The sequence below is a fragment of the Oryctolagus cuniculus genome, chromosome 1 (assembly GCF_051225735.1).
Source record: "Oryctolagus cuniculus isolate XC-2025 breed Fujian yellow rabbit chromosome 1, ASM5122573v1, whole genome shotgun sequence".
In the NCBI taxonomy this organism is placed as follows: Eukaryota; Metazoa; Chordata; class Mammalia; order Lagomorpha; family Leporidae; genus Oryctolagus; species Oryctolagus cuniculus.
The window spans coordinates 102,895,793-102,922,584 of record NC_142867.1 but is presented as its reverse complement, the minus strand read 5'-3'; the positions used below and the strand labels follow the sequence as shown (position 1 = coordinate 102,922,584).

Below are 26,792 nucleotides of genomic sequence, written 5' to 3'. Positions count from 1 at the left end.
CCCATATGTGCACCGGTTTGTGTCCCGGCTTCTCCTCTTCTGATCCACCCCTCTGCTACAGCCTGGAAAAGCAATAGAGGATGACCCAAGTTCTTGGGCCCCTGCACCTGCATGGGAGACCTGGAAGAAGCTTCTGGCTTTGAATTGGCTCAGCTCTGGTCTTGCGCCATTTGGGGAGTGAACCAGCAGATGGAAGATCTCTCTCTCTCTTTCTCTCTGTGTCTCTCTCTATCTATAACTCTACCTCTCAAATAAATCTAAAAAATTATTGATTATAAGTTTATCGTGAAATTGCCAAGGGTTAAAAAGCTAGATGTACTTTTTTTTTTTTTTAAACTTTTATTTAATGTATATAATTTTCCAAAGTACGACTTATGGATTACAATGGCTTCCCCCCCATACCGTCCCTCCCACCCACAACCCTCCCCTTTCCCACTCCCTCTCCCCTTCCATTCACATCAAGATTCATTTTCGATGATCTTAATATACAGAAGATCAGCTTAGTATACATTAAGTATGGATTTCAACAGTTTGCTCCCACACAGAAACATAAAGTGAAAAATAATAGATGATTTTTTTTTAAACGATGATGAAATCAGAGCAGACCTATTGTCATGTTTAATCCCAGTGAGAGTCAAGTTGGGAATTGATAATTTCTTTTTTTCTTTTCCTTTTTTTTTTTTTACAGAAGATCAGTTTAGTATGCATTAAGTAAAGATTTCAACAGTTTGCACCCCCATAGAAACACAAAGTGAAATATATTGTTTGAGTACTCGTTATAGCATTAAATCTCAATGCACAGCACATTAAGGATAGAGATCCTACATGAGGAGTAAGTGCACAGTGACTCCTGTTGTTGACTTTACCAATTGACACTCCTGTCTATGGCATCAGTAATCTCCCTATGCTCCAGTCATGAGTTTCCAAGGCTATGGAAGCCCTCTGAGTTCTCCGACTCTTATCTTGTTTAGACAAGACAAGGTCATAGTCAAAGTGGAGGTTCTCTCCTCCCTTCAGAGAAAGGTACCTCCTTCTTTGATGACCTGTTCTTTCCACTGGGATCTCACTCGCAGAGATCTTTTGCCAGAGTGTCTTGGCTTTCCATGCCTGAAATACTCTCATGAGCTCTTCAGCCAGCTCTGAATGCCTTTAGGGCTGATTCTGAGGCCAGAGTACTATTTAGGACATCTGCCATTCTATGAGTCTGCTGAGTATCTCACTTCCCATGTTGGATCACTCTCCCCTTTATTTACTCCATCAGTTAGCATTAGGAGGCACTAGACTTGTCTATGTGCTCCCTTAGACTCCCAGTCCCTTCACCATGACCAACTGTGAACTGAAACTGATCACCTGGAACAGTGAGATGGCATTGGTACATGCCACCTCGATGGGATTGAATTGGAATCCCCTGGTATGCTTCCAACTCCACCACTTGGGGCAAGTCAGCCTGAGCATGTCCCAAATTATACATCTCTTCCCTCTCCCATTCCCACCACCATGTTCAACAGGGATCACATTTCAGTTAATTTTCAACACTTAAGAATAACTGTGCATCAATTACAGATCTAAACCAGTCATATTAAGTAGAACAGATAAAAAAACTACTAAGAGGGATAATGTATTAAATTGTTCATTAACATTCAGGGCCATGCTGATCAAGCCACCATTTCCCATAGTGTCCACCTCACTCCAACAGGTTTCCCTCTTGGTGTTCAGTCAGTCGTCACCGATCAGGGAGAACATATGGTATTTGTCCCTTTGGGACTGGCTTATTTCACTCAGCATGATGTGTTCCAGATTCCTCCATTTTGTTGCAAATGACTGGATTTCGTTGTTTCTTACTGCGGTATAGTATTCTAAAGAATACATATCCCATAATTTCTTTATCCAGTCTATCGTTGATGGGCATTTAGGTTGGTTCCAGGTCTTAGCTATTGTGAATTGAGCTGCAATAAACATTAGGGTGCAGACCTCTTTTTTGTTTGCCAATTTAAATTCCTTTGGGTAAATTCCAAGGAGTGGGATGGCTGGGTCGAACGGTAGGGTTATCTTCAGGTTTCTGAGGAATCTCCAGACTGACTTCCATAGTGGCTTGACCAGTTTGCATTCCCACCAACAGTGGGTTAGTGTCCCTTTTTCCCCACATCCTCGCCAGCATCTGTTGTTGGTAGATTTCTGCATGTGAGCCATTCTAACCGGGGTGAGGTGAAACCTCATTGTGGTTTTGATTTGCATTTCCCTGATTGCCAATGACCTTGAACATTTTTTCATGTGCCTGTTGGCCATTTGGATTTCCTCTTTTGAAAAATGTCTATTGAGGTCCTTGGCCCATCTCTTAAGTGGGTTGTTGGTTTTGTTTTTGTGGAGTTTCTTGATCTCTTTGTAGATTCTGGTTATTAACCCTTTATCTGTTGCATAGTTTGCAAATATTTTTTCCCATTCTGTCGGTTGTCTCTTCACTCTCCTGACTGTTTCTTTTGCAGTACAGAAACTTCTCAATTTGATGCAATCCCAATAGTTGATTTTGGCTTTGACTGCCTGTGCCTCCCGGGTCTTTTCCAGAAATTCTTTGCCTGTGCCAATATCTTGAAGGGTTTCTCCAATGTTCTCTAGTAACTTGATGGTGTCAGGTCGTAGATTTAGGTCTTTAATCCATGTTGAGTGGATTTTTGTGTAAGGTGTAAGGTAGGGGTCTTGCTTCATGATTCTGCACGTGGAAATCCAATTTTCCCAGCACCATTTATTGAATAGACCGTCCTTGCTCCAGGAATTAGTTTTAGATCCTTGATCAAATATAAGTTGGCTGTAGATGTTTGGGTTGATTTCTGGTGTTTCAATTCTGTTCCATTGGTCTATCCATCTGTTTCTGTACCAGTACCATGCTGTTTTAATTACAACTGCCCTGTAGTATGTCCTGAAATCTGGTATTGTGATGCCTCCGGCTTTGTTTTTGTTGTACAAGATTGCTTTAGCTATTCGAGGTCTCTTGTGCCTCCATATAAATTTCAGCACCATTTTTTCCAGATCTGAGAAGAAGGTCTTCGGTATCTTGATTGGTATTGCATTGAATCTGTAAATTGCTTTTGGGAGAATGGACATTTTGATGATATTGATTCTTCCAATCCATGAGCATGGAAGATTTTTCCATTTCTTGGTATCCTCTTCTATTTCTTTCTTTAAGGTTTTGTAATTTTCATCGTAGAGATCTTTAACGTCTTTGGTTAAGTTTATTCCAAGGTATTTGATTGTTTTTGTAGCTATTGTGAATGGGATTGATCTTAGAAGTTCTTCCTCAGCCATGGCATTGTCTGTGTATACAAAGGCTGTTGATTTTTGTGCATTGATTTTATACCCTGCTACTTAAAGCAAGTCTCAGAAAATTCAAAAGAATTAGAATCATACCATGCAGCTTCTCAGACCATAAAGGAATGAAGTTGGAAATTAGTAACTCAGGAATCCCTAGAGCACACGCAAACACATGGAGATTGAACAACATGCTCCTGAATGAACAATGGGTCATAGAAGAAATTAAACGAGAAATCAAAAACTTTCTGGAAGTAAATGAGGATAACAGCACAACATACCAAAACTTATGGGACACAGCAAAAGCAGTGTTAAGAGGAAAATTTATATCAATAGGTGCCTACATCAAGAAATTGGAAAGACACCAAATAGATGAGCTTTCAATTCACCTCAAGGATCTAGAAAACCTACAGCAAATCAGACCCAAATCTAGTAGGAGAAGAGAAATAATTAAAATCAGAGAAGAAATCAACAGGATTGAATCAAGAAAAACATTACAAAAAATCAGCCAAACGAAGAGCTGGTTTTTTGAAAAAATAAACAAAATTGACACCCCATTGGCCCAACTAACTAAAAAAAAGAAGAGAAAAGACCCAAATCAATAAAATCAGAGATGAAAAAGGAAATGTAACAACAGACACCACAGAAATAAAAAGAATCATCAGAAATTACTACAAGGACTTGTATGCCAGCAAACAGGGAAACCTATCAGAAATGGATAGATTCCTGGACACATGCATCCTGCCTAAATTGAACCAGGAAGACATCGAAAACCTAAACAGACCCATAACTGAGACAGAAATTGAAACAGTAATAAAGGCCCTCCCAACAAAGAAAAGCCCAGGACCAGATGGATTCACTGCTGAATTCTACCAGACGTTTAAAGAAGAACTAACTCCAATTCTTCTCAAACTATTCAGAACAATCGAAGAAGAGGGAGTCCTCCCAAATTCTTTCTATGAAGCCAGCATCACCTTAATTCCTAAGCCGGAAAAAGATGCAGCACTGAAAGAGAATTACAGACCAATATCCCTGATGAACATAGATGCAAAAATCCTCAATAAAATTCTCGCCAATAGAATGCAACAACACATCAGAAAGATCATCCACCCAGACCAAGTGGGATTTATCCCTGGTATGCAGGGATGGTTTAATGTGCGCAAGACAATCAATGTGATACACCACATTAACAGACTGCAGAAGAAAAACCATATGATTATCTCAATAGATGCCGAGAAAGCATTTGATAAAATACAACACCCGTTCATGATGAAAACTCTAAGCAAACTGGGTTTGGAAGGAACATTCCTCAATACAATCAAAGCAATCTATGAAAAACCCACAGCCAACATCCTATTGAATGGGGAAAAGTTGGAAGCATTTCCACTGAGATCTGGAACTAGACAGGGATGCCCACTCTCACCACTGCTATTCAATATAGTTCTGGAGGTTCTAGCCAGAGCTATTAGGCAAGAAAAAGAAATTAAAGGGATACAAATTGGGAAGGAAGAACTCAAACTATCCCTCTTTGCAGATGACATGATTCTGTATTTAGGGGACCCAAAGAACTCCACTAAGAGACTATTGGAACTCATAGAAGCTAGATGTACTTTTAAAAGTTAATTATGAGTGGATGAAGAGCATAATCAAACTCACAGGTGGATGAATTTTAAAAAATCAGTAAATACCACAACATTTAGTAGGCTGTGTATGCATACTAGCCTTTGGTTTCTGTGCTATGCTGCCCCCTTAGCACCTGTCTCTGATATATATGGGGTGGCTGGGTGCTCTGTTGCCAAGGAGATGTTATAACAAATGCTGTCAACGTCTCATGGAAATCAGGCTCTTAGTAAGCAGTGCTGAATCACTGCCTCTAACCTGAGCTGATGCCTTCGCTTAGAGGAAAAGAAGTCTCGCTGCAACAAACTGAATTCATAACAATTGCACAGGCTCTGTGTCTGTGCCACCTCTGATTGCAGGCCTCTCATAACATGAAGACAGTCAGCATACCAGAGGCAGAGCCCCACCTGCTGTGAGCCTTAGTGCCCAAGAGAGCAGTCCTTGAATAGAGGCCCTGTGTGCACACCTTCACCTCTTCTGGGCCCCTCGTCTTCCTCTAACCCTGATGTGGCACCTGCTTCCAAGCAGCCTTCAGCCAGCCTTGTGCAGGCTCGCCCTCGCAGCACCTACCATGGACTGTCCCATCCTAGCTGCCTGTGCCAGAGCCTTTTTGGTTTTGTTTCTTGCTTGTTGTTATTGAATTTTTAAAAAAATTTTTAATTTGTACTCATTTGAAAGGGAGAGAGAAATAGACAGACATGCACAGAGTACTTCCATCTGCTAGTTCACAGCCCAAATGCCCACAGTAGTGAGGGCTGGGCCAGGCCAAAACTAAGAGCCTAGAACTTAATCTGGGTCTCCCATGTGGATGGCAGGGACCCAAGTATTTCAGCCATCATCTGTTGCCTCCCAGATTGTAGGTTAGCAGGAAGTTGAATCAGAAGTGCAGTAGCTAGGACTCAAACCCACGTACTCCAATACAGAATGTGGACATCCCAAGTAGTGACATAATCCCTGGACCATGCCCAACCTTCCAGAGCCTGTTTGGAAGTGTGCAACATAGGAGCTGATGGGCAACAGCCATCCCTTAGGATGGAGCACAGTGGTGACCAATTCTCCATTCATCTTTCCTTCCTCCCCTTCTTTCCCTGCTTTGCTTCTCTGTCCCTTTCTCCTGTTCTCCAGAATCACTGTCTAAGGCAGCAACCTGCACATGAGCCTCTGCCAGGCTCTGCTTTGGGGGAAAACAAGGCTCTGACATCCCCGAGATTATCATCTAAGATAAGCCTGCTCCTCTGTCTTAGGTCCCTAAGGAAAGTCACATTTTCTTTCTTAAGACTTAATTTGGAGGAAAGATCAGAATCTTTCTGTTTTCTCATAATCAAACATTTTCAGTTACACACAAAATAATACCATGTTCCTATAAATGACACTTTGTTTTCAGAGCTCGACTGTTTGTATTAAGTGCTTAAAGTTAAGTTCTTTGTATTTTGTAATCTCAGCACAATCTTCTGCATGAATCCGTAGCCCACTTGGCACACAGCCTAGACAGGTGAACCGGCTCACCAGCCTTTCACAGTGGTAGCTCGTGATTTAGAAAACTGGGCAGGGAGGATGTAATGTTAGGAGGAAGAGGAGAGGGTCTGGTTAAAGATCTTGGAGCTTGTGTGTTACTAGACATCACTTATTGGAATCAGTTGTTTGAAGATTTCTTAAAATTTACTTTCAAAATTGTCATTTTTTTTGTACCTACTATATGTGTAGTGCTATGCTAGGTTCTGTAATGGTAGACAAGTAACAGATACTTTCAGTGTTTACAGGAATTGTGACTGAGTTGGGGAAAACTAACAAGAGAAAAATATTTCTTGGTAAAAATGAGGGCACTTTAAAAAGTACATAAAGAAATTGGTTTAAATGATGAATTTCTTTTGGTGCAATATCTTTTTGGAACCCATGGATAGTTTTTTTTTAAATGATATGCATTTAAATGATTTGCATTTACATGAACTTTTTGAAGATCCCTTCTATGTTGTAAGTACAAATTTCAAAATATTTTAAAGCAAAATAAATTTACCTTCTAATTCTAATTTCTGTAGTCTTTGTGAATAACCCTTGAGGAACCTAGATGGAGACAATGAGTTCAATCTGAATTAATAGTAAGGATATAATGAGTGGGAATAGGATTTGCCCAAGAAAGGTTTTGCAGAAGACATATGCATTAAATCTGGAATTGGCTGATTTGGGGAGGGAGAAATCTTAAGGAGATTATTCCAGGTAGTGAAAGGCACATGAACAAAGATGTAGAACCCCCTCATATGGTCTTTGGCACCCACTTTGTGCTAAGCATCATACCTGAGGCTGTGAATGCGAAGATGGATAAGATACACTCAGTTCCCACCTCAGGGAGCCATAGCCCACTGTCAGGGCTTGGTGAATGAACTTGGTTTGCATTGAGCCAACCTCTAGGGAGCAAGTGCTCCTCTGAGGAGCCCCTTAAAAGACAAAGTAGAAGTGATGTTTGTAATTTTATGAAAAAGCAATGTTTTATAGGTTTTTATTTCTTGGGTGCAAAGCATTGGTGTCATTTGGGAAGAGAAGTCACCTTTTGTCATTACGTTGCATTTCAAACTTTATTATATGTGCTTGTCTCTCTGGAGAGTTGAGAGGTTTAATTGGTAAACAGCTATCTTTTTGATCATTAAGTTATATATTCAGAAAAATAAATGATACATTATATATTGCTGTATAAGACTTCTCATTTATTGCTTTCTTGATCAGATCCAGGAGAGAGATGCATTCCTAGCTACTAAAAAATTTACCTTTCCTACAACGTGTCTGGCTTTAGGTTTTAGATAAATAGCATTTCAGGAGATTCCTAATTAAATTCTCTCTGGTTACTACTATTTTTCAACTTGTCCTTGCAAATTGTAGATAGTAGAAAGCACAAAAAGCTGTAATGTATATGAGCAAAATCGGCATTTTGAGATTTGGTTATTGTTTATAGTCCTTGTTTCTAATGTTGAAAACATTTTTTTTCTTTCTTCTTACTATTTGTTGAATTCTTTACTTATTGGATATAGTTAAGCTTATTATAAAGTAAACTGAAAGTGTGTCATTGTAAAAATTAAAAAAAATAAGAAAGGAAGGAAGGAGGAGGGTGGGAAGATAGGGTGGGAAATATCACTATCCTAAATTTCTATATATGAAATATATGAAATTTGTTCACCTTCTATAAACAAAATTTTTTAGAAAGTAATAAAAAAGAGAAAACAATCAGGGGCCAGCGCTGTGGCACAGCGGGTTAAAGCCCTGGCCTGAAGCACCAGCATCCCATATGGGTGCTGGTTCAAGACCTGGCTGCTCCATTTCCAATCCAGCTTTCTGCAATTGCCTGGGAAAGCAGTAGAAGATGCCCCAGCTTGTGAGACCTGGAAGAAGCTCCTGGCTCCTGGCTTCAGATTGGCACAGTTCTGGCCATTGCAGCCATCTGGAGAGTGAACCAGCAGATGGGAGACCTCTCTCTGTGTCTCTACCTCTCTCTGTAACTCTGTCTTTCAAATAAATAAAATAAATCTTTAAAAAAAAATCAAATATAAAGTGATGAAAACTGACTACCTAGAGATATGATAGGGCCTAAGCCTTTTCTTACCATGTTTTGAATTAGACTTTAGAGAAGTACCTGCAACATAAGGGGCTGTTATTGGAAACAGCATCCAAATGCTGCCTCTTCTCAGTTCAAGATTTTGTAGGAGATAAAATGTGTACACTACTATCGTTCCATTTTGTGTGTTTCAAGGATAGAGGAGGAACAGGAGTGACCTGGTAGCTGTCTTTTTATTTTGATGAATATTGTTTCTTTTGGATGAGGAGAAAGAAGCAATTTGTGTGGATTGTGGCTTCTTGACCCCTGGTTACACAACATGGAGGGCTGTCTGTATGTGAAAGGACATCGATTTAAAGCCAGTTGGTGGCCTTATAGAACACAAATGTGATGAGTGACATGAAAAGCGGCTCTGACAGTGTCAAAGTGTATTCTGAAATACTGACAGTGTGAAGCCTTGAAGAAAGTTCATTTTGATGTGCTCTGTGTGGCATTGACACCTCACCCATTGTCCCATTGCTAATCAGCCCCAATCTCTGGTTCACAATTGGAGAGCTGGTCTTTAAAAGGACTGAGATTTCTTTCTGGGCTCAGTTTAACCTTTACTGAGGATAAACTATATTCTAGGCACTCTGCTATAATGGGAGATAGATCATGGTCTTCAAAAAGTTTATGGAAAGTAATGGCTATGAAAATGCTACACAGTGATTTCAAAAATTTTATGCCAAATTAAACTTTTTTTATTTTTTCATGACTTTCCCAAGGAACCTGTACACTCATCAATGTATTCGTTTATAAAACATTTATTGGGTCAGATGTTTGAAGTAGCTATTAAGACATTGGGTTAAGATACTCATGTCCCATATCAGAGTACCTGGGTTCAATACTTGGTTCCAGTCCCTGACTACAGCCTCCTGCAATGAAAATCCTGGGAGGAGAGGTGATGGCTCAAGTAATGGGCTTTCTGCCACCTACTCAGTAGACCTGGACTGAGTTCCCAGCTCCCAGCTTCAGTCCATCCTGGTCTCAGCCGTTGCAGGCATTTAGGAGGTAAACCAACCAATGGGACCTAACTCTGTCTCTTAAATAAATAGAAAGAGAGAGAGAGAAGGGGGAATGAGGGAGAGAGGGAAGTATAATTATAGTCTGAGAATTGTATCTATGAACTGTATTGAATCTGTTCTCTCTTTGCATTAATGCCATATTAATATGAGAACTGATGAGAATTGTGCTGTAATGATTATCGTGCAGACCCTGAGAATCTAATGTAAAATAATGAAAAATAAAAATGCATATGCAGCATGGATATTCTCCTGGTCCTGGGAATGTACGTGAGCAGCACAAAGTCCCTTTGTAGCTGAGATTCTAGTGAGAGAGCCCAACTACAGTAGGGCGACAGACATGATGCAGTTTCAGGCACGGTTTTTATCCCCAAGAATCTGATAGTATAATGTAATGACAAGTTCATGTTCATGGGAGTGGGGGAACCAACTAGAAATAGAGGGTGACAGAAGGCTGAAAATCTGTGGTTAGGTGCTGTATCGCCTTCACAGTATCCTACACTGCTCTCTCCTATGACTTCTGTACTATGTGTATGCCATCTGGTAACATCCTACATATCCTTTTGTTGTACAGGTCTCCTTTCATGATTTAAGTATAATTACATAGTCCAAGTCAAGATTCATGGGATTTTTGTACTATGGTGTTGAGTACTGAGTGGAAATTATAGGGAAACGAGAAAATTCTTGGTATGGTATCCAGAGAGCCTCAGTCCCTCAAGAGAACTTCTTAAGACTAATACACTTGTTCTAAGATGCTAGAAGTCCACAAAAGCAAAAATAAGGTCATCTGGGACGACCTCTGAGTTCAGGTGTCTCAGAATCGGGGGAAAGTCTATACTCCCATACTCATTATTTCCAACTCCTGCAGTACATCTGCCTTACCCCTAACCAGCCAACTCTGCCTATGCTGCCTCTCCTTCTTTTCTTGGAGGGAACAGGGTGAAGATGAGGGGGGCAGGAATGACATTTCACTTCTTTAAGCCTTTTTCAGAGTTGACCCCTTTGAGCTGAGCTAGGGATCTCCCATCATCTCCTCCTACAAACCCGTGTGTGTCAAGAGTTTAATAAGGTTTCCTGGAGGTCTGCAGGTCAGCCTGATTGCTACACCCTCAGATCGTGGAAGGTTGGTAGAAAGGGAGATTCAACACACCAGTCCCCAATTTGCCCACTTACTTCACTTTAAAAATAATGGTTGGGGCAGGTATTATGGCCCAGTAGTTTAATTTGCCACTTGGAACTCTTATATTCTCTATTAGAATGCCTGGGTTAGAGTCCCATCTCCACTTCCTATCCAGCTTCCTGCAAATGCACCTGGGAGGCAGCAGATAATGGCTTAAGTACTTGGGTCCCTGCCACCCATGTGAGAGGACTGGATTGAGTCCCGGTCTCAATGGCTTCAACCTGGCTCTACTGCAGCTGTTGAGGGCATTTGGATAGTGAACACGTGGATGGAAGCTTGTCTCCCTCCCTCTCCCTCTCATATAAAAATAAACTTTTTTTACGTTTGAGGGAAAGAAGTTACCTTTATTACGTATTGATTTTGAACTTTTTTTTTTAAGATACAGCAACCAAGAGATGTAGAGAAAGAGAGTCCTCCATGCTGGTTCACTCCCCAGTCACCTAGTATTCATTCACTAGAGCCATCATCTGTTGCCTCCCAGGGTTCACATTGTCAGAAAGCTGGACTGGAAGCAATTCTGGAACTTGAAAACAAACACTCAATTATGGGCTGCAGGTGTTCTAAGTGGCAACAAAACACCCACCCCGAAGTTGAGTTTCAAAGGGAGCCAGCAATGAATCTACTAATACAACCCTAAAAGCATATTTCCTCTAACTAATATGATTGTGCTATGGTTTGTTCCCCAAAGTCCCATGTGCTAGAAGCCTTGTCCACAATGTAATGGTATGGAAAGACGGTAAGACCTTTAAGAGCAGGGGCTTAGTGGGAGGTGATTGGGTCATCGTCACCCTGCTGGTCTCCCACACTGCTCACACAGAGCAGGTTGTTAAGGAGGGAGCCTGATCTCTCCCTGGCTTCCTGCTTTCTCCCTTGCCATGTGATCGCTTCTGCATGTGCAGCCTGGGTCTCTTGCACATGTCAGGCTATGTGACGTCATCAGCTGTGTGTGATATAGTATACGGTCATTACCAGCTGGGATCAGCTGCTCTCATTTCCCAAGCTGTGAACCAAAATAAAGCTCTGTGCTTTGTAAAATACTCGATATCTGGTATTTTGTTACAGGAACACAAAATGAACCAAGATGGGCAGTAAATAAAAGAATTGGTTTGGTTGATTTTTTTTTCTCTTTTACATTTTCCCCGTATTTTTCTGGAAAAGCCATTTTGTTTTCAGGTGAGGAAGCCATGTGGTGTCATGGACTCAGAGATATAATTTGACTTCTTTTTTTGCTACTATGAAAATTGTATGTTATGAGGAAAATACTATAATGTTTTGCAAAGTGCTACTCTGAAAAGAAGGGGTATGTTTTTAAGTGAGCATTTTGGGGTTGTTAATGGCATTAAATGGTGACTTTTAATCTAGATTGTAAGGTACTGTGACAGACGCACTGGGGGCAGGTCTTGTCTTCTGTGGGGGTTAGTGGACAAAGCCTCTGTTTGGGGGATATTGAGGATGACTGTACAAGAAGAGAGAAGTAGACTACTCAAAAGAGGAGAGGAGGAAGCTATTTTGGATAGTGGTTAAGAGTAATTTGATACATTGTAAACTTTTAAAACTTCTGTTTATTCATTGTGGCATGCATTTTTGACACCTTTCATGTGCCAGAGACTATACTGGCAAATATTGAGTAATGGTCAAGACATGTCCTGTTGTGCCCCATTAGCTTTCAGCATCTAAACTATGTTAGTTACAGAGCAGGAAAACACACATCTGTACACAGCAGTGCTGAGAACGATGGGCAGTGCAGAGTCCTGTCTGTCTACAAAGCTACACCCCCTGGCACCATCTGCCTTCTGGGTTTCTCACTTGCACTTTGCTTAAGGTAGGTGCGTGCAAGCAGATGCATTGATGGCCAAAGAGAAGGACTGCCTTCCAAGTTGTTTTCTCTATTAAAGAATCATACCTGAATGTAGAGGAAGTCCTTAAATATATGATTTCACCTAGAAACTCATTATAGATATCAGCAGTGGTGTTGAAGAAGCATGTACTGCTAGTAGGTATCACTATGGCTTGTGCAATGAAAATTAACAAAAGTTTAAGGTTGATAATCTCATTTCTTTTTTTTTTAAAGTTATTTGACAGGTAGTTATAGACAGTGGGAGAGAGAGACAGAGAGAAAGGTCTTCTTTCCATTGGTTCACTCCCCAAATGGCCGCCACTGCTGGTGCTGCGCCGATCCAAAGCCAGGAGGCAGGTGCTTCTCCTGGTCTCCCATGAGGGTGCAGGGGCCCAAGCACTTGGGCCATCCTCCACTGCCCTCCTGGGCCACAACAGAAAGCTGGACTGGAAGAGGAGCAACCGGGACTAGAACCCGGCACCCATAGGGGATGCTGGCGCTGCAGGCAGAGGATTAACCAAGTGAGCCACGGCGCCGGCCCCAATAATCTCATTTCTTAAATGTTATCTATGTTACTGAAAACTTGCAAACACCTTGAAGATTGCATTATAATCCATTTTATCAATAAGGATAATGAAGTTTGTTCCGGTGGGGCCAGGCCCAGACTTCTGTCTTACCCTAGGGTTCTGTTTGCCACTTTAGGCAGCCTCTTTAACTATTAGTGGATTATTTTGAAAAGCAATTGAGGTTCCTTACTCAAGTATCTCCACAGTGCCTGAGCAGTGAGAGTTTTTTTATTTTGGTAGCCTGAGGATCTCTGGAGAAATCTTTTGAATGAAGGTGAGAGAACAATTCTGCCAAGGTGGAAATGAGATTTCACAGGCTGTATTCAGGATGGCCATTTCATTCACTGCTGGCAGGCGATAGAGCATGACACAGTGACGGAGAAATGGAGAAATGCTTTTCAAATCTTGCCATTGCTTGGATTACAGGAGTATGTGCTGAGTACAAATTTAACAAAATGGGATTCAGTTTTCTTTTGGAAATGAAAATGCCTCTTTGAGGACAAAAAACCTGAGGATTTTGAGGTTAGTTTGATTTTCCCAGTCTTAGCTACTTGGAAACATCAGTTGGGAGCTGAAATAGTCTCAAGAGGAATGAAATAGAATTTGCAGAAGCACCAGCCGTGACGCTTCCTGTAATTCCCAGTGTGATGCTGTCCTCCTACCTCATTTGTGGACCACCCCTGTGTGCACAGCCCTCTGTTTGAGCTTTTTGTTTACATGTATTTGCTCATAGCAGCCTCACAAAATCCTGCCAGAGAAGGCGGATGACAAACCTGTAGCTGCTCGGCTAGTAACCAGGGGCGCTAGAATGGATACAGGGGCTCGTAACTACCAACCCTGAAAACCAGCATTTTTTCAGCTGTATCCTTCAGCAGTCCTTGGAGGGGATTGGAGGAGCAGATCAAGGCTATTCCCCTCTGCTTTTACAGAGCACCCCCTCGTCTATTATCTGTATCTATTGTCTGTTATCTGTGTATCTACTAGTTACATATATGTGTGTGTATGTATGCATGTACATGTGTATGTATGTATCTACCTATTGATGTGATGGGGTTCCTCAAGTTTGGAGCTCATAAAATTTACAGTACAAGAATATGATTTCCTTTTTTGGTCTATAGCTGATAAGCAGAGGGGTTTATACTCGGTTCACTGGAAGCATGATGTCCTCAGACGGCTTCTGGGTATGTCAAGGGAGGGGTGTGCAGCTCTCCTGTCCTCCACCTGTTGCAGTGCTCCTTGGCAGCCTGGGTACGGGGCACCCAGGTGTTCCCAATGCTGAGGTGACTTGGAGTTTGTTCTTTCAACGCCAGCATGCTCCTGGCGAAGTGCCTAGGCTGAAACAGCCTCCTGCTCACATTTCAACTCTTCTCAGGTCTGGCTGGGACTCTCATTTGTCACTGGTCCAAGCAGCCGAGCTCTGCAATCTTTAATAAAGAGACCCCTCAGTCCTACAAAGAGGTACCCTCCTCCCTTCCTCTGGCTAAACCAGCTCCTATTCCAAGTTAGACAATACAGGTCCTAACAAATCTATTCTCATACGAGCAAAGTTGTGAGCAGGAGACCCAGTTACACAGAACATAGGAAGGATTGCTTTTCCTCACCCAAGAGACCAGTGATTTGACTTCATTGGTAGTTGACAAGAATCAAAAATTGTAGAACATTGCAACTGGAAAGTGCCTTAGAGGCCATCCACACCCCTGTCCCCAGCTTACAGGAACTTGGAGCCCAGAGAGATGACGAGGTTGGGTAGTGACACATCCAGCGTGTAGTGGAGCTCCATCTTGTTCCAAGTCTCCCAACTTCAAGCCCATTCTGAAGTCCCCTACGTGGTTTCCAGTCAGGAATGCTGAGCAACGGTCCCCAGTACCTGGGATGAAAGTGACACACACTTCACACCTTTACAAAGTTAACCTGTCAGAGAGAATGGCTGCAATGGTGTTGAAACACAGCAATTTTCTATGAAATTAAGTCTATTTCTCTTTAAGCAGTTTGTCTATAATTCTCATATGTATGTGGAAGGTGAATGAGAGGCCAAGATTGAGAAGAAACTGGAAGTGTACAAACCAGCTTAGGAAGATTTTTTTTCAGTTCTTTATCCCTACTCACTATAGCTCCAAAATAATGCTACCCTTGGGAAGCATGATAGCAGATTGTCAGGAGAAAATATCTTCAGTAATGAGAAACAAGCGAAAAAGCTCTTCCATGAATACTAATGTGTTGCTTAAATATTTTATCTTCTGTTCTCCATCCAGCAAATTATCTAAAAGAAAATATAGACGTGATTATTTGGAGGGCAATAAAGTACCATCCCTAAAGTGGGGTGACATGTTGCAGGATTGGGGGGGGGGACTTTTAAACAGATACAAAGTAGCTTTGAAAAGCACAAGGCAGCTTTTAGATTAGAAGTGCTTTTTCTCTGCATTGCAGATGACTGCTCCTGAGTTCCTATAGAAACGGAGCCTGTGGCAAACATTTAAAAACTGCAGCTTGATGCAGGAGACTAGCCCCAGGGAGCAAGGCGAGGCAAGGAGAGGGATGCAGAGCCCTGTGGGCTGGAGTGGGGAGCTTTCAAGAAGGCTTTGTGATTGTCTTACCATCCAGAAGCACACACTTGCCTGGCTTTCAAGACCATATGATTCTTCAGTGACTTGTGTCACGGGCCAGCATCATGGCATAGCAGGTTAAGTCACTGCCTGCAATAACAGCATGCCATATGTGCACCGGTTCAAGTCCCAGCTATTCTACTTCCCATCCAGCTCCTTGCTGATGTGCCTGGGAAAGCAGCAGGTAGTCTAAGAGCTTGGGTTCCTGGACCCATGTGGGAGACCTGGATGAAGCTCCTAGCTCCTGGCTTTGGTCTGACCCAGCCCCAGCCATTGTGGCCATTTGCGGGGAAGATCTTTCTCTCTTTCCTCTCCCTTTATCTTTTTCTTCCTCTTTTATCTGCAACTCAAATTTCAAATATAGCATAAATCTTTTTTTTTAATGAGTTGTATCACTTCTAAGGCAGTGATCAACAGTCAACCCTCAAGGGTCAGTGATCTCCAGTTCCATGCTTCCCACTGGTCAGTGTCATCCCCCACCCCTGAGCACAAGCCCTACTCTATCTTCCTGGGCTGTGTCACTCACTCCTCAGGCAGCCTCTGGCAAAGCTGTTGCAGCAACCTGGCCCAGGGGTGCACAGGTGTGAGAGCTCCTCACGGGTGGCCAGACTGTGCCCTACACATGTGCATGGAGACTGTGTCTCCAGCACATGAGAATGTGACCAAAAAGAAGGGATTAGATGTGATTTAGATGTAAGGAGTTTTTATACTGGAGCAGGGGAAATGTCTAATCCACTCTGACTGGGGTCCTTCAAAAAGGGGAAATTTCTACACACATGTGATGGGAAGACAGGAGGAGAGACACAGAGCATCAGCTACGTGCCACAAAACACCTGAGGCCACCACGAGCTAGGAAGAGAGGTAGCACATTTTCTCTAGCACAATCCTGTGAAGAAACCGACCCTGCTGACACTTTGATCTTGAACTTTTAGCCTCCAGCACCGTGAGACAATAGATTTCTGCTCTGTAAGCCACCCAGATCATGGTGCTTTGTTTCTTTCTTTCTTCCTTTTTTTTTTTTTTTAGAGATTATTTATTTATTTGAAAGTCAGAGTTACACAGAGAGAGAAGGAGAGGCAGAGAGAGAGAGAGAGAGAGAGAGAGATTGAGGTCTTCCACCCGCTGCTTCATCCCCCAGTTGGCCGCAATGGCTGGAGCTGCACTGATCCGAAGCCAGGAGCCGGGAGTTTCTTCCAGGTCTCCCACATGGGTATAGGGGCCCAAGGACTTGGGGCATCTTCTACTGCTTTCCCAGGCCATAGCAGAGAGCTGGATTGGAAGTAGAGCTAGAGCACTCAGGACTAAAACCAGCACTCCTATGGGATGCCGGCATTGCGGGTGGCAGCTTTACCTGTTACACCACAGCACCGACCCCTGTTACTTTTCTAAAAGATTAATACAGGGAACTTGCCTTTCCTGTTTCCATTGTATCACATCTCTCCCCTGGTTTACCTCCAATTTTGCTGAATCTCCCTGTTCCACAGGTGGACCATCCTAAAAGGATGTTATTTATACCTTACGAGGTCTTGTTCTCCCAGAAGTATCATTTTGGTTGTTGTTTTGAATAACATGGAATACTTGGCCTATCCCCTTTCTTTATCTTTTCTTTATGCTTGGATTCTACCAGCCTCTCTTCTAGTTCTTTTTACAGGGTATAATATGGAGAACTATAGCTAACCCCACTGTGCCATGGAACATGAAAACTTCTTTATATGTTTTAGAATACGTTATCCAAACTTCCTCTGTTTCTTTCCCCCTATTCTGCCCAGCTCTAGTAATCACTATTTTAAGCTTAGATCAAGTGTTTTTTAATTCCACATTTTGAGAGAGAACATGAGGTATTTGATTTCTGTGTCTTATTTCATATAACATAACTAACTGCAGATACATTGACTTTGCTGCAAATGTCAAGATTTATTTATTAATCATTTATTAAGGCTGAATAATATTGTTAGTATACACTGCATTTTTCTCTACCCATTCTTCAATCCATGGGCACCTAAATTGATTATATATTTTGGCTATTGTGAATAGTGCTGCAGTGGACATGAGAATGCAGGTATCTCCTTGATATGCTAATTTCATTACTTTTGGATGTATACCCAAGAACCAAGACCAATTGTCAAAGTATTCCAAAAAGTTGAAGAGCATTAATCCGTCAAAACTCATTCTACAAGGCTACGATTAATTTGAAACCAACACCAGACAAGGATACAACAACAAAAGGAACTATAGACCAATATCAGAGGTGGCGGGGGGAGGCATCTGCATGGATATTTTATACATGATTATAGAATGTACAGAGTTTCCCCATCCTGGCAAGGTCAAATGCATAGGTTTGGCAGTCAGAAGAGTGTTTAATTTAATTACTAAGTCACCATATAACCTTGGCAAGTTACAGAAACATGAACTTCTCATCTGTTAAATGGGGCACTAATACTCCTTGCTTTTTAGGATTCAGTGAGATTGTAAAACAGCACACTTCTCAACACATAAGCACCTCAATTAATGAGAGCTATTAAGAATAGTAGCTGTTATGGGAGCTTCAGGCACCGAGGAGCAGGGGTGGGGGCGTGTGCCTGGAGTCTTTTCAGCTCTCTGCAATTAGACTAGACAGCTGCCTACTCAGTTATGTAACTCCAGAGTCACATTTATAGTCATTGTGAAGCTTAATAACTATATGACCCTTGTGTGCCTCAAAAGATCTAAGACAACACAAGTTGTTAATGTTGAAATGAAAGGGTTTATAAGCCACAATATAGAATGATAACCAAAAACCAGGTAAGCTGTCCCTTACATCATCCAGAAAGGAGGGAGAAGTCAACACATATAGATCAGGTACTCAGAGTGGGTAATGTACCAAGGTCAGAAGACACAGCTCCCCTTCTGTTCGCCCACGTGACCGTGTGCTGTCGCTCCCCGTCTTCGTGGAGGAACGACACAGGACCCTGCGTTGTTCTTTCGTCTGCTTGGCCCTCCCCGGGTTTGCTGCTGGTTCTTCCCAGGTTGGCTACTGTCCCTTCCACCTCCGTGGAAGGGCGGTTCCCCCTGGCCACTTTCCCCACTTCCGCAGGGGAGCGGCACACCGCCGACCGGCTCTCTCGGGGGCTGTACAGGTGTTCCCTTAGATGTTCCTGGTGCATGCTGTCTCTCTCCTCCCTTATAGTCCTCTTCCGCCAATCCCAACTCGGCTGCCCACACGCCGAGTACGCTGCTCTCCTCCAATCAGGAGCAGGATCAGCTCCTGGAGGTCATCACTCAAGTTGGCAAGAGGCAGCTGCGTAGAAGCTGTTTTCTCCTCTCCCAGCGCCATATTGTGGGAGAGCAGATGCATAGAATAAGTCTTAATTCCAGTAACTTAGTCTAGTCCGGGTTGCTCCCCACAGATCCCCCTTTCTTTTTATTTTTGGCATTGATGCGTGCCTGTCTTCGGTGCCCCGCGGCACACACTCTGCTCTGCTTGCTAGAGTTGCCCACAGGTGCTTACAAGCCCTACCAGTCAGGCAAACCGAATCCGGGTCCTCTCTTCGCCATGTTGTGAGGAGGTTTTTAGGCGCTGATGCGTGCCTGTGTTCGGTGCCCTGCAGCGCACGCTCTGCTCTGCTAGAACTGCCTGCAGGTGCTTACAAGCCCTATCAGGCAAACCGAATCCAAGCCCTCTCATTGCCGTATTGTGGGGAGACTTATTGGTGTTGATAACATGCCTGTCTTCGGTGACCTGCAGCCGCCTGCAGGTGCTTATCGTCTTACTAATAAGGCAGACCGAATCCAAGCCTTCTCATTGCAGTATTGTGGGGAGACTTATTGATGTTAATTCGTGCCTGTCTTCGGTGACCTGCGGCGCATAAGCTGCTAGCCGCCCGCAGGTGCTCACCACCTCCCTAATCAGGCAGACCGAATCCAAGCTCTCTCATTGCCATGTTGAGGGGAGGCCTTATTTTTCTCTATTTCTCTATCTCCGGGCATTCCTATCTCTCCTATTTTACTTCTATCTACCAGCATTCCTATTTCTCTCATTTTACTTCTAAACTTCTGTTTCTCTTATCCCTGCGGCTTCCCGGCGCCCGCCCCGAGGCTGCTTCTCGGCGGCTTCCCAGCTCTGAGCCGCTTCAGCCCGCGCTTCTCTCATCTGCGCGGCTTCCCGGCTTCGCGCGCACACTCCGCGGTCTCCGCGCCCCTTCACGTCCGCACCATGGCCTCGCGCTAGCCCCAGGTGCCCTATCTACTTGTGCCCCACGCGCTCTCTCTGCACGCAGCGGCTTCCACGAGTCACACAGCACAGCTCACGTTTCTGGCACCACCGGTATTCAGTCCAAGTTCCCCAGACTAACCTGGCGAATTCCAACCTGGCAGCCCACGTCTCTGCCTCTGGTTCCAGATTTTCGCCTTTTGCTCCCCGGGCTGACTTGAAGAATTCCAAGATGGCTTCCGTCTCCGCCTCAGCCTGCACTCGCGGCTTCATCCTCCCTAACATTTTTCTCTACCCGGTATGTTTCCGTAAGTTTTCTTCCAACAATATTCCTCCCTCATTTCTCCTGGCCTCTCCCCACAGTCCGTATCCAAGTCTAAGTTTCTTATAGGTTCCACTTTCACTTTCAATCTGCAGTCCATATCTGAGTCTAAGCTTCTTCTTGCTTTCACTTTAAATCCTAACTTCTTTCCCACAGTCCGTATCCGAGTCTATGCCTAGGCTTTCAATAGCTTCTTCCGGCACCTTTTCCGTCCGGCTTTCCCCTAGGCTCTTCTAGTCTCTCTCTCTGGTATTTTCCTGCTTCTTCCCTCCTAGGTTTCCTATCCGAGTCACGGCACCATTATGTCACGCCCCCTCTTCATGGAGGAACGACACTAAACCCTGCCTAGGCTTCATATCCGAGTCACGGCACCATTATGTCGCTCCCCGTCTTCGTGGAGGAACGACACAGGACCCTGCGTTGTTCTTTCGTCTGCTTGGCCCTCCCCGGGTTTGCTGCTGGTTCTTCCCAGGTTGGCTACTGTCCCTTCCACCTCCGTGGAAGGGCGGTTCCCCCTGGCCACTTTCCCCACTTCCGCAGGGGAGCGGCACACCGCCGACAGGCTCTCTCGGGGGCTGCACAGGTGTTCCCTTAGATGTTCCTGGTGCATGCTGTCTCTCTCCTCCCTTATAGTCCTCTTCCGCCAATCCCAACTCGGCTGCCCACACGCCGAGTACGCTGCTCTCCTCCAATCAGGAGCAGGATCAGCTCCTGGAGGTCATCACTCAAGTTGGCAAGAGGCAGCTGTGTAGAAGCTGTTTTCTCCTCTCCCAGCGCCATATTGTGGGAGAGCAGATGCATAGAATAAGTCTTAATTCCAGTAACTTAGTCTAGTCCGGGTTGCTCCCCACAGTGTGCCAGTGCCTTATCCTCTTTGGCCTTCAAGTCCCTTACATGTAAGGTGTCATGAAGAACTGCATGGTTGTGCACAGATATTTCCTGCCATTTGCTGGAGGATATTCATAGTTCTCCATCCCAATCATCAGGCTGATCCCCTTTGACTTGCTTTGACCAATAGGTGAGTGGACATGATGATTACACTCTCTAACTCTTTCTTGCTTCTGTTATCATGAAAGTGTGAGTCAAGATGGAACACCTGTTAGCTTTGTTCTGCAGGTGCATGATAAGCAGATCATCTTTGTGGCCTATCATGTGGAAGACCATAAACAATAAATTAACAGCTGCCTGAAGATACTGTCCTACTGGGGCTCTTTGTTTCCAGAGTACTACTTAGCCCGATAGACTGATGAGGATGCTCAATCAGACACTGCCTTACCAGGCTTTGGTGAAGAGCTTTGCAAATATAAGGTGCACTACAACTGTAGGACAATACATGAAAAAAAAAAGCCAGGAACCTCAATTTCTAAGACTTATTCCTACTTTTACCCAGCAACTTGAAGAATTAATAATTAAATATTAGTGGAGGGAAAAACAAATAAATCCACAAATGATCCAAATGTCTATCTAAGTAGACAGAAAAAAGAATTATTCACAATTGACTTAAAAAGAAGCACCTTTGGAGCTAGCTTAAATCAGCCTGTCCTGTTGCAGGTTATCTCAAGTCTCTGCCTTTTGATTTTTTTTTTGCCTTATTCTGCATGTTTCAGACATGTAAAAGGGCTACTTGAAAAGTGTATTTCTCTTTGTATTTGCATTTGAAAAGAAACCTAACAAATATGCACATGAAGCATGATGTTCTAGACAAAAAATTTAAAAGATTGAAATCAACTATTTGGAAGGCTGATTTTATTAGATTTTATTTGTTGTATAGAGAGAATAATAAGGATTATTTTTAATCCATGTGGCAAATTCACCAGTGATCCTGGAGGAAAGTTCCATTTTATTTTCATCAATTTAGAAAGGCTTAGTAAGGGTCATCAAAGAAACAAAACAAAAAGGGTAACACCTAATACATTGTTGACCTAGTGTATCATTTTCATATTTGTACTTGAATAGGTGAATGTCAACAATTCAGTTAATTCACTTCGACTAGACCAAGTCAATCATAGAGAAGACTTCACCCAGAAGATTCTAGCTCCTCCTTCCCACACCCTGCTTAGTTCCTCCCTGCTCTTCTCCAGAGGAGCACTCGCAGCTTACAGATTTTTTTGTGCATGTGTGTCTGAGTAAACTCTTGAGAGAGCAGAATTGCCTTTTCTCTCTTGAAGATGTGCCTGAAGGAGTAAGAGTATCCAGAGGATGCTGAGGACGAGGGGCGAGGGGATTGCCAGTAGCTAAGGGCTTTCATTAGGAATTGGCTGGAAAGGGAAGTGGGTTGAGGAGATCATGGTGTGGAGGAAGTTTTATTTTCTTTTTGTAAATAAGAATGATCTGAGAATGTGTGGAAGTTAGAATAGCACCACAGCTTTGATACACACGTGATAGTAACATGTATTTTCTGAGCATCTTGGGAGAAATGAAAACTCACACAGAGGCCATGGGACTAGGTTTTGATAGCAAGAAAGGATGACTCCTCCATTGTAACAGGAGGGAATGAAGATGCATAGGTAGAGGTATACATAGATTTTCATGTGCAGTAGCAGGAAAAGAAGGGGGCTCTTGTCCAAGAAAGCAGCTCACAGATTTCTGATTAGTTTCTGTTGGCTTCAAAAGTTAGATTTCTCCTAGGGAAGTCTTATCCACGGACTACTAACCACGTATGCTAATTATCTTGTGGCTAGAATTTCCTTCCAAAGTTTCTGCCCACATAAAGACCTTTAATAAAATTCATCTAAACAAGAATTATTCCTTAGTGACTAGTTAGGAACAGTATCCCTGATGTAAAAATACGTGCAGTTTTCCAACAAAGGTCTTCTTGATGCCCATTCTGCCAAATATTGCACTGACTTCAGAGAAGAGAAGACAGGAAAATGAATGAGATGGAGAACTTGAAACCTCTTCTCACCCTGCCTTTGCCCCTAGAGACTCATCATCTCACTAGAAGACTAATGACTAGTAAGTAGCTTACAATGATTAAAGTGTCAAATCATTGCACACATGTTTTAAGTACTTTAGTTGTAGGGTTGTTCTTTCAAAGACTATAGTAGTACAAGTGGTAGCTCTTTAAGATACAGCAATTTTTGAGCACAAGATACTTTTAAGGGGCATGATATTCAAGTAACAAAAGCCTTTACCATCAAAGTCTGTCAGAAAGGACAATAATTTCATGCTCCTCTAAAACAATGGATGAAACATTACTTACTGGTAGAATTACAAAATCGCATAGCGGGTTCAGCCTCCACCTGCAGTGCCGCCATCTCATATGACCACCAGTCCAATTCCTGGCTGTTCTGCTTCCAGTCCAGCACCCAGCTAAAGTACCTGGGAAAGCAGCAGAAGATGGCCCAAGTACTTGGGCCCCTGCACCCAAGAGAACTGGATGAAGCGCCTGGCTTTGAGGCCATCTGGGAAGTGAACCAGCAGATGGAAAACCTTTCTCTGTCCCTGCCTCTGCCACTGTAACTCTGAGTTTCAAATAATTAAGTAAATATTTATTAAACAAATCATCTTTTCCAGTCTCCCATCCAAAGTTTGAGGCTTATCTGCTTGAAGAGAAGTTAGTTGTGGCTGGAGTTGGAGACTGGAAGTGGAACAATGGGGGGACCTCAAGGAGGAAGAGCAGACCAGGAGAACACAGACCCATCCATCCTGCGCACACCCATACACAGGACTCTTCCATTCCTTTTTCTTCTGAGCCTAATTGGAACTGCAGCCAATAGCAAATGAGTGAAAGACAGACAAATTAATGCATTTTCATTTTCCTGTTTTGTACTTAGAGTGCTTTACATATAAGAACTTAATAAATGAATGAAATAGAAACCTGGATGACCTTTTCTGCCAACTAATCAGATAAGTACACTATAAAAGTATAAGCATACTGTAAACAAACCTCTTTATGCCCTCTTTCCTACAACAATTTACAAAATGGGTTTGATACTCTGTCATAGATGGGCTAGGAGATACAAAGATGAGTATGATAATTCTTGTTCCTGGAAGCTTATGATCTACAAAAGCTGCAAAGAATAAATATTTACAACATAGTGATCAGAGCTACCACAGATGCAGGGTGTGAGTAGAGTCCCCTGATGGGGTGAGCTGGAAGTGGCCTGGCTGCTCTGGGTAATCACAGGACCCATGGGACAGCCGGAGCATAGATGAGGTGCTAAAGCACAACTGTTAGTGAAATGGGAGGCCCCAGATTGGTAGGGCAGAGAATTGTATCTATTAGCCCTGATAAGAAGTGGGACTCATGTAGATGCCTCAGACTTCATGCAGGTAAATGAGACGCAGAAACTACTGTGAAATCAGAAGGCAGGAAAATAGTGTGGATTAAAACTGGAATTAGGAGGGTTTTTGCCTGGTCTAAGCTTCCTGATCTTTCCCAGTGTTTGGTACATGTAAAATTAACTCTGTATAAAACAGTGGGATAGACAAATGAGAAAATATAATTTAGAAGTAGAAGCATCAAGGGATTAAGGACCAACTCCCTGATTGACTTAGATGAAGCAGACATCTTAGAATCGTAGGCCTAGAGTAGTGCTCTTTAGGAAGATGACTTTAGGCATGAATAGCACTGTGAAAGTCTGATATACTGTGCAGCATGTATTCTGTGTGGTGAATCATTTCAAGGGTCTTTGCTTCTGTAGCTGGGGCTCAATTATGTCTACACAATACAGTATTAGCTAAGGAGAAGCATAATGAAGTCATACCTGGGAGGCTGATAAATGGCAGTAAAATTCAGATAATAGATCAGATAGTGGGATAAAAGAAATATATGATCTAGTTTCCTCTTCTTTTAATGTATTCATTAATAACTTGATATTCTTTTTGATGAATTGGATGCCTACATATCTGAAACAAGAATGAGAGGTTTAAGGATTCTCTTAAACATGGATAACATGGATGTGTTGTCATGAAGTACCAGTGGTTTTCAAAGATAACTGACCCTAACGTTTCATTATCACCATTAACAGAGGTTTAAGGTCAGTTATTCTAAAACAAAATCATTTTAGGGAGGTACTTCCTAGAGTTAATAACCAGAGCTATATATAGCATGGGAGTACGTAGGTGGGCATTCCATGTCTATTTTATCTTGAGGAGCATCTTGGAAAGCTGCATTTCCCAAGTGCAGACCATCTATGAGTGTTTTTCTCAGAGTGTTTCTCATCTATGAGTGTTTGGCTCAGATGATCACAGCCAAGTTTTATGGCAAAGAATTGAATTGTGGAGTCTCAACTTTCCATTTGTCTATGAATTGTAACAAACTCAAAATTACCTTCTGAGTAAAAGTTTGGCTCTGTTTGTAGGTGTTTTCTCAGCGCTCTTCAATCAAACCTGGAAATGGCTTTCCATTCAGACGCACATTTTTTTGTGATGCCTCAGTTTGCAGAGAAGAGTCCTCAGAGAACAGGCCCACCCCAGGAATGCGTCAGGAGATCCAATCTTGATGTCACTGTCAAGAAACCTTTGAAAACTCAGGAAAGAGAGATAATTTCTATGGAGAATTAATCTGGCCAGCTCTTTCCTCCAGGTTCTGTGAAATCTAACCTTAAACTAAGACAAGAGTATGCTTGGGTGTGGTGCCAGCAGGCCCTTTGCAAACATGGTCCTAAGGAAAGAGCATGCTTTGTTTAGTATGAAGTTAATATTGTTGAGTATTGATGTTCATTACAGTATACAGTATCTTCTATAGGGAAAGCAATCAAATATTTTTCTCCCTTGGAATAGTAGTATATGTGTTTGCCACTCAAAAAATTAATTGGAAACTTAATTTATCAAAAATTACATAGAATATTCCAGTTTGGCGAATGAGCAGCCTTGTGAAGCCCCTCCAAAGTATGGCACCCTTCTCTTCACTCTTCTCCACCTTCTCCCCAGCCACTGAAAGTAACTGTTATCTTAACTGTTATTGTAATCACTTTCTTGTGTTCCTTTAAAGGCTTATAATTCTGTGTTGCTCAACAATATAGTTTTTAAATTCTGTCTATCCATCCTACATGATGGCAATAAAGTCATGACATGCTTATGAGACTATATTCTGAGAAATGTGTCATTAGGTGATTTTATTATTGTAGGAACATTACAAGCCTAGATGGTATAGCCTACTGCACACCTAGCCAATATGGTATAGCTTATTGCTCCCAGTCTACAAACCTGTACAGCCCTTTACTGCACTGAATACTGTAGGCAATAATAACACAATGGTAAGTTTTTGTATATGTAAAACCATATCAACATAAAAAAGTAAAAGTACTGGGCAATGGGAACTTTTCAGCTCCATTATAATCTAATGGTACCACACCAAATATGCAGTCCATTGTTGAACAAAACATCATTATGTGGCATGCAACCATATGTATTTCTTGTGTCTATTTATTTTGTCCAATGTTTTATCATTCATTATTCCTTAAATGTAGCTGTAGTCTGTTCATTTTCTTTTTTTTAATTTTTTTATTTTATTTTATTTTTTTTGACAGGCAGAGTGGACAGTGAGAGAGAGAGACAGAGAGAAAGGTCTTCCTTTGCCGCTGGTCCACCCTCCAATGGCCGCCGCAGCCAGTGCGCTGTGGC

The 26,792-nt window shown here is 42.6% G+C and overlaps 1 long non-coding RNA gene across 1 annotated transcript in view; it reads left to right on the top strand.

The window, feature by feature from the left end:
• The window catches only part of LOC138850591 (uncharacterized), a 31,952-nt gene extending 5,696 nt beyond the window's left edge, over window positions 1–26,256 (top strand). Inside the window, exon 2 of the long non-coding RNA XR_016220013.1 lies at window positions 25,529–26,256. This is a non-coding gene — a long non-coding RNA (uncharacterized LOC138850591). The remainder of the gene's footprint in view (window positions 1–25,528) is intronic.
• The last annotated feature ends 536 nt before the right edge of the window (window positions 26,257–26,792 follow it).